This window comes from Taudactylus pleione, unplaced genomic scaffold, assembly GCF_031769625.1.
Source record: "Taudactylus pleione unplaced genomic scaffold, aTauple2 ptg000006l, whole genome shotgun sequence".
NCBI lineage: Eukaryota > Metazoa > Chordata > Amphibia > Anura > Myobatrachidae > Taudactylus > Taudactylus pleione.
The window spans coordinates 9,613,050-9,624,149 of record NW_028284409.1 but is presented as its reverse complement, the minus strand read 5'-3'; the positions used below and the strand labels follow the sequence as shown (position 1 = coordinate 9,624,149).

The following is an 11,100-nucleotide window of genomic DNA, read 5'->3' as shown; positions in this document are numbered from 1 at the left end:
GCAGCAGAACCTCCGGAGAGCTTGCCAGCAATAGGAGGTCGTCCAGATACGCTAACAACCGTACCCCCTGGTTCCGAAGGTGGGCAGCCATAACTGCCATCACCTTGGTGAACACCCTCGGCGCTGTGGAGAGCCCGGAACTGGTAGTGACGGTGCAACAGAGCGAACCGCAGACACCTCTGATGTGACGTTGCTATCGGCACATGGAGGTAAGCGTCCTGGATATCCAGGGAGACCATGTAATCCCCTGGTTCCATAGCCAGAATGATGGAACACAAGGTTTCCATTCTGAACCTGGGAATCCTGAGAAACCTGTTCAAAGACTTTAAATTTAGAACGGGTCGATGGGAGCCATTGGGTTTCTGTACCAGAAACAGCAGAATAGTACCCCATCCCATGCTGAGATTGTGGAACAGGTACAATGACCCCTGCAGTCAGCAAGGAGTCTATAGCTTCCCTGATCAGCATAGCCTTGGCTATGTCCTGAGAAGGACTCGTGCAGAAAAACTAGTGAAGCGGTCTGCGCCGAAAAGACAGGGCGTACCCCTGGGAGACCACTTCTCGCACCCAGGCATCGGTGGTGGTATTGAACCAGCTCTGGGCGAAATGAAGAAGTCGGCCTCCCCTCTGGGATCCCCCAGAGGGAGGCCCGTCCCATCAGGCGGAAGGCTTATCTTCCTGTTTGGAAGAGGAACGCCTGGCACTCTAAGCTTGTTTCTTGGACCTAGCCAGTCTATCCACGATCCTATCCAAGTCTCGACCAAAAAGTAATTCCCCATTAAAAGGTAAGGCCTCCAGGCCCTTGTTTGAATCAGCGTCTGCTCTCCAGGACCTCAGCCATAAGGAGCGGCGGGCATGCACAGCCGCAGCCGACACCCTAGAGGTTAGCAGACTAGCGTCCAAGGAAGCTTCTCCAATATAAGAAGCCGCATCACTCATCTGTCCTAGTAATGCCCTCTGGACTTCCTGAGTATCCTCAGGAAAAGTGTCCCCTAAGGCATTGGCCCAACCCTAATGGCCTTAGCCACCAGGAAATGGCCCTGGACAGGCGAGCAATTGCTCCCGAGAGGGAATAAATAGACTTAAGGCAAGCCTCAACCTTTCTGTCCGTGGGATCCTTTAACGAGGAAACTGACGGTATTGGCAGCGTAGCACTCTTAATAAGGCGTGTGACATGGGAATCCACCGCCGGTGGAGCTACCCACTTCCTACAATGCGCCTCCGGGAATGGATAATTGGAAGCCAACCTCTTTTGAGGCACAAATCTCTTACTGGGTGTCTGCCAAGCCACCGCCATATGATCCGTTAATTGATCAGATAGGGGGAATACCGCCGAAGTCACCTTAGTTTTTTTTTTTTTTTTTTTTTAAACTAGGGAATTTCTACTTAGGATCAGGTGCCTCATCCTCTATTAGGAGAATGGCACGCACCGCCCTAACCAGAGCTCGTACATTAATAGACGACCGAGATTCCAACTCCTGAGCCGAGGTGTACGAATCGGAGTCGTCCTGGACATCACCCTCATCTGAGGACCCCTCAGTGTCCGAAATCTGCGCCGCATGCAACTTATGTGCACGCTTAGATGCCCCTGCAGACCTGTCATTGTGCAGCATCGACTGAAAAGTCGAAGATGCAGCTGCCAGACTCTGGACTGAACTGGAGAGCACGTCCACCCATGGTGGAGGAGCTACATTGGTCTGGAAAGGCACCACAGACTGTCGTGTAGCAGGAGTGGCCTGAAAATAGATAGGCAATCCTGAATAAGGGTCCACAGTCTGTGACCCAGAGGAACTCTGCAATAATTGCGGGGTACACTGGTAATGGGAAATGGTAGGCTGGGACAGAGTCCTCGTAGGGACAGCAGACGGAGCCGCAAGGCGGTCCGCCAGAGACACCAGCACCTGTGAAAACATAGCCCATGGTGGCTCCTGTGTCATAGGGGGTCTGGATTGACCAGGAGTCAACTGACACCGCTCATAAAGGCCATCCAGAGATGCCTCTTCCCTATGTGATCCCGCAGAGCAGCGCCTGCAGGAAAACAACACTGGAGTCCCGGAGTGCTCAACTTCACCCTCAGACATAACCAAATATAATGTACAGACAAAATATATATGGCAATAGAGGAAAAAAGAACTGCACTTCCCTGTGTGCTGAACAACAGTCCTGAATATGGCACTGTGTAGCACACAACTGTATGTGACAGACCTCACAAATACTTGATTTATATATGTGAGGTTAGTAGAAAAGCCCCTCCTCCACACCTGTAGGGCTAAGGAAGAAGGAAAGAGATAGATATAAGCTGACAGTAATAAGAGAAAAATACAGACAGCAGCACTAGCAAAAGTCACATACCATGCAGGAAGATATACTCACTGCACCTTTACACTACACTCAACCGCCCAGATTCAGTGTCTGGGAGGGCTATAGTGCTGTGTACGCCGTCCTAACAGGGGAGAGGTACACAGGGGGACCGGTCCGCGTGCTCCCTGAGGGATCTGCGCTGCCACATGTAGAAAAAAATGGCCGCCAGAGACCTCAGAGGAGGAGTGGCCGAGTGAACTGCAGCTCAGGGACGCTAGACATGCAGGCTGAAAAGCGCGCTGAGCTGAGGGGAGGAGCCGCTGAACAGGGAAGGCTTCCTCCCCTGGCTGGCCATTAACCCCAGGGATGCTGGCTTCCCGCTTGCCGGTTATCCCTGGTGGTCTAGTGGTCCCACGGGTTATGGGGGGGGGGGGCCGCCGCCACTGCCAGCAGCCTCCGGTCTGTCCCCAGGACCGGAGGCTAAAGGGCTGCATTTAAGGTATTCCGCGCGCCGCTGCTAGCCAGCGACGCGCGGCTTACCTGAATCCCCGGCGACTCCGGCAGCAGTCCTGGGAGGTAGACAGAGTCCGGCTAGTACGGACTCTGTCCTCCCGCCGCGTTCCCCAGATCAGTACTGGCGTCGCGGCGCCAGTCGGGGATCAGAGCGGCAGCGTGGGCGTCTGTACAGACAGCCCTTCGCTGCAGTCTGTAGTAAAAAGAGAAACTAAAATAAATAAAATCTATTAGAAAATAAAAAGCTTCTGGGGGCTGCTCCTGCAGCCCCCCTGCGCGGTGACCGAGTCCGGCCGGGCACCAGCTTACACTGAGGTGCCTGTGGCTCGGGGGCGGGGTATAGAGGAGGACCCAAGTGCATCCTGGGAGCTAAAAGCTTAACTGTGTGGTGCCCATGGATCCTGATCCAGCTATATCCCCAAGGTTAACCCTGTGGACCCCCTATGGACCCTGAAGTAGAAAGAAGGGAGAGCGCACTCGTAAATTAAAAAGGTAGACAATTGTTTTACTAAATTCAAAGCTCACATACATTTAAGTTTAAAATAGTGATCCGGGCCATAAACTTTCCTCTGGCTCCAGATGATATATCACAGCCGAAGTTCAGATATCAGACTCACGGACCACCGCCAGCTCTGGTAACAGCGGATGACGTCACACACGTCCACGTCACAACCAACGCGTTTTGTCAATGGATGACTTTGTCAGGGGGTATATATATATATATATACAAAATATATATATATAAAACATATCATATAGAGGAAGAAGCTTTCATTAGATTTCATTGTGTGCAGGCATCACGTGGCCCTGTCTTGTACGCATTCACGATAAAGCTGCACGTGATCCAATAGCTCAGAGATGTCCCATTGCCTGGTGTGCTGCGTGGACGGTGCTGGTGAATGTATTTGTGGCAGTGAGGGCAGAACCACCAACTGGGCTGATTCCACGCTCCACATGCTGCTGTGGACTCTACTAACTGATTGTAGACCCTGACTCCTCCCCCTGATGTGGAGAGCTGGTCACATGGGTGTGAATTGTATTAGTCTAAATTCAAGTTGGTCAAAGGACCTGGTCCTTCTGACCACTTGGATCTACCCTGTTCTATATAGTAAAGGTGCATACACACTAGACGATATGCTCCCTGAGCGATATCGTCTAGTGTGTCCCCGGCAGGCTGTGCTCAATGTCGTTCATGACATTGAGCACAGCCGCTGAACGATATCATTAGCGATATCGTTCAGCGCCGGGCTCTCTCACCCATTCCCTGACATGCAGCAACCTGACGAGGTCGTCAGGTTGGCCTGCATGTCAGCCCGATGAACGAGGATGACGAACGACCCGCGGGAACGCGCGTCGTCGTCATCGTTCATCTTTTTTGTGTTAAACATGGACGATAAAGTGGACGACTGAACGATAACGATATCGTTATCGTTCAGTCGTCCACTTTAATCGCCCAGTGTGTACGCACCATTAGGCTTTAACCACACCACACATGAATTTAGAAGGAACCTGCTGCTGCTGGTGTGTGAAGTCAGGGTTACGTCACAGAGGCCTTTAGCCACATAGGATCTAGCATCAACCGTGAAGTCAGACCACCCGCAGTGACTGCTGTGCGAGTCCCAACTTCCGCCCTACACACACAGCAGGTCCTTCTTAGCACGCTGCTTCCGCATGTGATTGGCTGCTGGGTTGCCCCGGTGATGGCAGGGGGCGGGGCCGGTAACCGGGGAGCTGTTGTGGGTGCTGGATGGGAAAGTAACGGTAGAACTGAGGCAGGGTCACGTCCTCCCCGCACCAGGCGCGGCGACATTACGGTGCCATGGACTGCGGCTCAGCACGGCGGGTGAGTTGGGCTGCTCTCCTAAGCGTGTTCCTGTACCGGGTACAGCTGCATCACACCCGCACTGTACTCAGCATACACCTACTACCGGCCCTGTATAGTAGTATATAGCCCTGCACACACCAGCGTGAGAGCTGCTGTCTGTTATCCTCAGTAGTAAGTCCCGTTGCAAGTATTCTAGTCTAGTATGTAGTTCTGTGTACTCACCAGTGTGCAGAGTGTGTCATAGTTTAATGGACTTATTTATCAACTCGGTTTTATCCTTAACATCTGAGGAAATAAGTGTTTAAGGCAGAAATAATTATTCCTACTATTTAGCAATGCTATACAGCAGGAAATTATCTCTGACTTTCTAATCTTGAGGTTTTCTATACTGGCTTGGGCTATTTAAAGTCAGAAGGTGGCTTCAGCCCTCTTACCCATGCCAACTCCTCACTGCTGGACCGGAGCTGATTGCGATGCCCGTCTGTTTTTTTATATAATAGTTTTTATATCAAAACTCTGGAGCATGATTGGGGAGGGAGTATGACCTCCCCTGCCTACTCTGAGCACATGTCACTGGGCACATGCACAGTTGCACCGAAGGGTCCAAACCCAGATGTTAAGTGGTTGTGTAAACTGTCATCTTACTTTATTCTTATGGACGGACAGTTGTTCTCATAGCCCATGTCACTGCAATGACTCATTGGTATAATGACCTCAGAACACTTTACAAAATGAATCAAAAAGGAATATACATTTTTCTGACAAAGAGAGGAAACAACATGGTTTGTCTGAATTTACTATTTTGAATGAGACTGCATATTTCACTGATTTTTTTTGTTTTTACAATTTTAAAAGTTTCGCCCTAGGCCCTGGTGGAAGCCAGTGGTGTTAACAATCAGATAATTCTTATTGACAATATTAAAATACATTCAGTTTGTGCCATCATACTATACAGTGATTTACAACCGATGTGTCCTCTGTTTACTTTTAGTCATTGATTTAACTTAGGGTCTGATAAAGCACGGATCGCAAGTCTGCAATCGCATGCACCCGGTCGCTGCGAATAATATGCTAATGAATGTATAAGCACTAACACAGCACCATTATATGAAGACTCCCCCTTACCTTCACTCACATCCGTAATAATGTGCAAGATAGTGAAAATATTGGTACAATCAAGAACCATCGGACCAATATGCAGAATAGAGGTTGACCTGACCCTCCCGCAGGAATTGCTAAACTTCCTGCACCTGATTCAGACCCTGTCGCAAGCGCTGAGCGCTCGCAAACGGGTCGATGGCCCAGAGTGCATGCGCACGACGGAGCCGGCTCCGTCGTGCGCATGCGCGAGACCCGGATAGCGACGGGCAATCCGTCGCTCCAGGTCTCGCATCAAAGGGGGCGTGCTGTCGATGTTGAGTGACAGCACACCCCCTTTGGTGGGCTGGCCGGGGGGGGGGGAGGCGTTCCCGTGAGAACACCTACCGTTTGGGTGCGGCTACACTGACATCACAAATGATGTCAGTGGGAGAGCTTTCGGCTCTGTTTGAGCTGATATCTCTCTGGGGCTTGCGGCCACGAGACCCTACCACAAGGGTCTTGTCGCTAGCCCGATGGTCTTGACCATCGCGACCATCATCATGGCAGCTTGCATTAGCTGTGGGTGGAAACGCCCTGATTCAGAGCGAGCGCTGTGTCAGAGCATCCGGCTCTGAATCAGGGCCTGAGTACTCAGGTTGTGTATGGGTTCACTGTGGATAATTTATGCATGCCCCTACAACAGTGTTCGAATGCACTGACACGCCTGCGTTCACACGATCACCCCCGTCACCACCCACAAACGGCACTTTCTGTCAATCATTGTGTAATGGGTGCGTACTGCCTGCGATCGCATTCCCGATCGCAGTGTCTGGTTCACGCACTGTGTCTTATACGCATGCGCAGATCGTGATAATCGGCCAAGTATGTGCGTCTTAGCACTTGCGATCCGTGCTGAATCAGGCACTTAGACAACTAAATTAACGCGGCTCGGCTCAAATTGAATACGTGCCATAATTCCATATGTGTTCTTTCATAGTTTTGATGTCTTCAGTATTAATCTACTATGTTGAAAATAATTTAAATAAACAAATACCATTGAATGAGAAGGTGTGTCCAAACTTTTGACTGGTATATATATTTATATATTTTTTTTTCTTTGATTGTGTCAATTTATGTAAATTTTAATATTTCACCTTATATGTGGAATTCTGGAATATATACATTTTAACAAGAAATCAATAAAAGGTATTATAATTTTAACAGCTTTACTGATCTATATAAAAATGAGGGTTATGTGAATAATAATGAGTGCACCATACTAAACACTCTCTTTTTCTTTTTGTGGTCTGTACTAATATATTATGGAGGGATTGGTGGGACCTCAGCTAAAGGAATTATTAAACATACTCTGTTGACTGATTATAAGCTGAGTTTATAAATATGTAACCCACTGACTGTGATGACATAATATCACTGGTGCGGTATTAAAATGACTTACACTACCGTTCAAAAGTTTGGGGTCAATTTTGTGTTTTACATGAAAACTTACTTTTATTTTTCAAATGAGTTGCAAAATGAATAGAACATATAGGCCCTCATTCAGACCCACTCGCGAGCGGCTGTCCGCTCGCAAGTGGGTCGATGGTCTGCACTGCGCATGCGCACGACGGAGGGAGCTCCGTCGTGCGCATGCACGAGACGCGACGAGCGAAGGACTTTCCTTCGCTCGGAGTGTCTCATCAAAGGGGGCGTGCTGTCGATGTTGACTGACAGCACGCCCCCTTTGGTGGGCGTGCGGGGGGCGTGCCTGCCAGACGGAGGCGCTCCCAAGGGAACGCCTACCGTCTGAAGCCGGCCCCACTGACATCACTAGTGATGTCAGTGGGAGTGATTTTGGCTCTGATAGAGCCAAAATCACTCCTGGCCTTGCAGTTGAAAAACTCAACCGCAGGCTTTTGCTCGCAGTTTCGATGGTCGTGATGGTCAAGACCATCGCGACCATCATCCTGCACGCTCGTATATGCTGTGGGTGGTGACCCACAGCTATACGAGCGTCCAGGAGGACGCTCCATATTAATGGAGGTGGGCCATGATTCAGAGCGAGCGCTCTGGTCAGAGCGTCCGGCTCTAAATCAGGGCCATAGTCAAGACATTGGCAAGGTTAGAAATAATGTTTTTCATTTGAAATAATTTTGTCCTTCAAACTTTTTACAGCATTGCACACCTTTGGCATTCTAGCTGTTAATTTGTTGAGGTAATCTGAAGAAATTTCACCCCACACTTCCTGAAGCACCTCCCACAAGTTGGATTGGCTTGATGGGCACTTACGGTCAAGCTGCTCCCACAACAGCTCAATGGGGTTGAGATCTCGTGACTGCGCTGGCCACTCCATTACAGACAAAATACCAACTGCCTGCTTCTTCCCTAAATAGCTCTTGCATAATTTGGAGGTCATTTGCGTCATTGTCCTGTTGGAAGAGGAAATTGGTTCCAATCAAGCGCTGTCCACAGGGTATGGCATGGCGTTGCAAAATGGAGTGATAGCCTTCCTTTTTCAAAATCCCTTTTACCTTGTACAAATCTCCCACTTTACCAAAACCAAAGCAGCCCCAGACAATCACATTACCTCCACCATGCTTGACAGATGGCGTCAGGCACTCTTCCAGCATCTTTTCACTTGTTCTGCATCTCACAAATGTTCTTCTGTGTGATCCAAACACCTCAAACTTCGATTCGTCTGTCCATAACACTTTTTTCCAATCTTCCTCTGTCCAATGTCTGTGTGTGTGTGTTCTTTTGCCCATATTAATCTTTTCCTTTTATTGACCAGTCTCAGATATGGCTTTTTCTTTGCCACTCTGCCTAGAAGACCAGCATCCCGGAGTCGCCTCTTCACAGTAGACGCTGATACTGACGTTTTGCGGGTACCATTTGATGAAGCTGCCAGTTGAGGACTTGTGAGGCATCTATTTCTCTAACTAGAGACTCTAATGCACTTGTCTTCTTGCACAGTTGTGCATCAGGGCCTTCCACTTCTCTTTCTACTCTGGTTAGAGCCTGTTTGTGCTGTTCTCTGAAGGGCGTAGTACACACCGTTGTAGGAAATGTTCAGTTTTTTGGCAATTTCTCGCATGGAATAGTCTTCATTTCTAAGAACAAGAGTAGACTGTCAAGTTTTACATGAAAGTTCTCTTTTTCTGGCCATTTTGAGAGTATAATCGAACCCACAAATGTGATGATCCAGATGCCCAACTAGGTCAAAGGAAGGCCGGTTTTATAGCTTCTCTAATGAGCAAATCTGTTTTCAGCTGTGCTAACATAATTGCACAAGGGTTTTCTAATAATCCATTAGTCTTCTAACGCGCTTAGCAAACACAATGTACCATTAGAACACTGGAGTGATGGTTGCTGGAAATGGGCCTCTATACACCTATGTAGATATTCCTTTAAAAACAGACGTTTGCAGCTAGTATAGTCATTTACCACATTAACAATGTATAGAGTGTATTTCTGATTAATTTAACGTTATCTTCATTGAAAAAAACAGTGCTTTTCTTTAAAAAATAATGACATTTCTAAGTGATCCAAAACTTTTGAACGGTAGTGTATATATAGATATATCTGCATTCGGCTGTGTAGCACAGCCAACACGATGTCTGTGAGCAACGTCGTTCACAGACATATCGCTGATAAACACTGGCCGACGGATACACTATGTATTGGCCAATCAATTAATCGGCCAATATATCTGCCAGTGTGTACCCAGCATAAGATTTCTCCAGTGGTGCTCCCGATTAGTGTAAATATCGTTCCCCTATCACTAGTATTGGGAGAGCGATTCAGAGAACAACGGAAACACCAGGTTTTTGTTTTGCTTCTCAATTTAATCTGTAGATGGCAAAATTAACTGAAACATACCTCACTGAGCAGAGAGGTGCAGGGAAGTCACTGCTCTTTCCCTGTTGCTCTGCCCCTTGTGTCCAGCTTCCGCCTTGTAATAGCAAAGTACTTCCGGTGCGTGCGCAGTGTGAATAAGATATCGGTAGTCTGCGCTGCTTCGCCATATCGTGGAGGGGCCATTTATCAGGGGACATTGCCGGAAAGTTTTCATGAATGGCTACAAAACATTGTTATATATATATCAAGGATATGATGCAATATATTGATATCTTCCCGTGGCCAGTTCATGTGCTACATGAAAAGAGCACGTAGTGTTTTATGCCAATTGCGCCATGCCCTGTGAACTGTAGCCGAAGTTTAAATGCTTCTACATTTTGCTAACTTGTCTTGTCTTTGGAGACGTACGCCATGTTTTTGAAAACAGATGGGTCAAGGCCAAGTGCATTCAACCACACCAGGAGTGCATATATCAGAGAGGTACCGCAATAGTTCTACATGGAGTTCTTTAGGGTGAAATAGATACAGAGTAGGAGATGAAAAATAGATCAGAATAGGCCGTTTCATTTGAATTACTTTTAATGAATAAGCATTTAACAGGATACTAGTGTGAGTGAATAAAACAGTTGAACACTTAGAATAGGCTGTTTAAACAGTTGAACATTAATGACTAATGTCACTTTAAGGGCCCTATTTACTACAATCTGCATTTAAAATGTGGTTGTAGTGTAATATTTTCGCAGGGATTTATTAAACATCCCTTGCAGGAACAGAACTTGCGATAAAGCTCTGTCCCTGCAAATCCACTCCGCAATCAAAATACAATGAGAAGGTGCTGACTGGCTCGCCTAACCCCTCAGCTAACTGGACCCCCAGAGGACATCACCGGAGCAGCGATTCAAAGGAAATAGCTCACAATATCGCATCGTGAGCACATCATTTAGAGTGTACGCACCTTTATTAGTTCCATTTTATTGTTTATATGCATGACTCCTGTTTCAACAGAAAGGGCATAGGAACGGAGGGAACTTTATATATTTATTTAAACCTGCTCTCCTAATTATTTTTACAAACTTGTGATTGATAAATAAAAAATGAATGTTAACCAAACTATACATAAAATTCATTTTGACATGTGACTCATGTTACATACAAATGTGACTCGCATTTTATATTTCTGTCAACAGTCAAAGGACTCTGATACAAATTACCAAAACTTGTAGAATCCCCGTGAATTAATCGTTTATCTTCCTGATTAACTGTGAAGATGTATAAAATATTTAATCTGGTGATGATGGCCATTTCCAGTTGCTGCCAGCTTGCTCCATTGTGCTCACTAAGTATTTACCATCTCTGATGTCCTTGTACTCACCTGGGTAACTCTTTCTATCATATGCAACATAGAACCAGTCACCAAAGCTGACTACATCATCTGAAGTCACTGTGACAGTTCGTCAGTAGAAACAAATGAAGTTGAATATATATATATATATATATATATATATATAATGAAGATAGATGCA

The 11,100-nt window shown here is 47.1% G+C and overlaps 1 protein-coding gene across 7 annotated transcripts in view; it reads left to right on the top strand.

Annotated features, from left to right (window-relative positions):
• Nucleotides 1–4,546: 4,546 nt before the first annotated feature.
• The window catches only part of AHI1 (Abelson helper integration site 1), a 404,344-nt gene continuing 397,790 nt past the window's right edge, over nt 4,547–11,100 (top strand). For all 7 annotated transcript variants that reach the window (XM_088452390.1, XM_088452372.1, XM_088452409.1 and 4 more), the window contains exon 1: nt 4,547–4,657. The gene's annotated coding sequence lies outside the window, so the exon portion shown is untranslated. The remainder of the gene's footprint in view (nt 4,658–11,100) is intronic.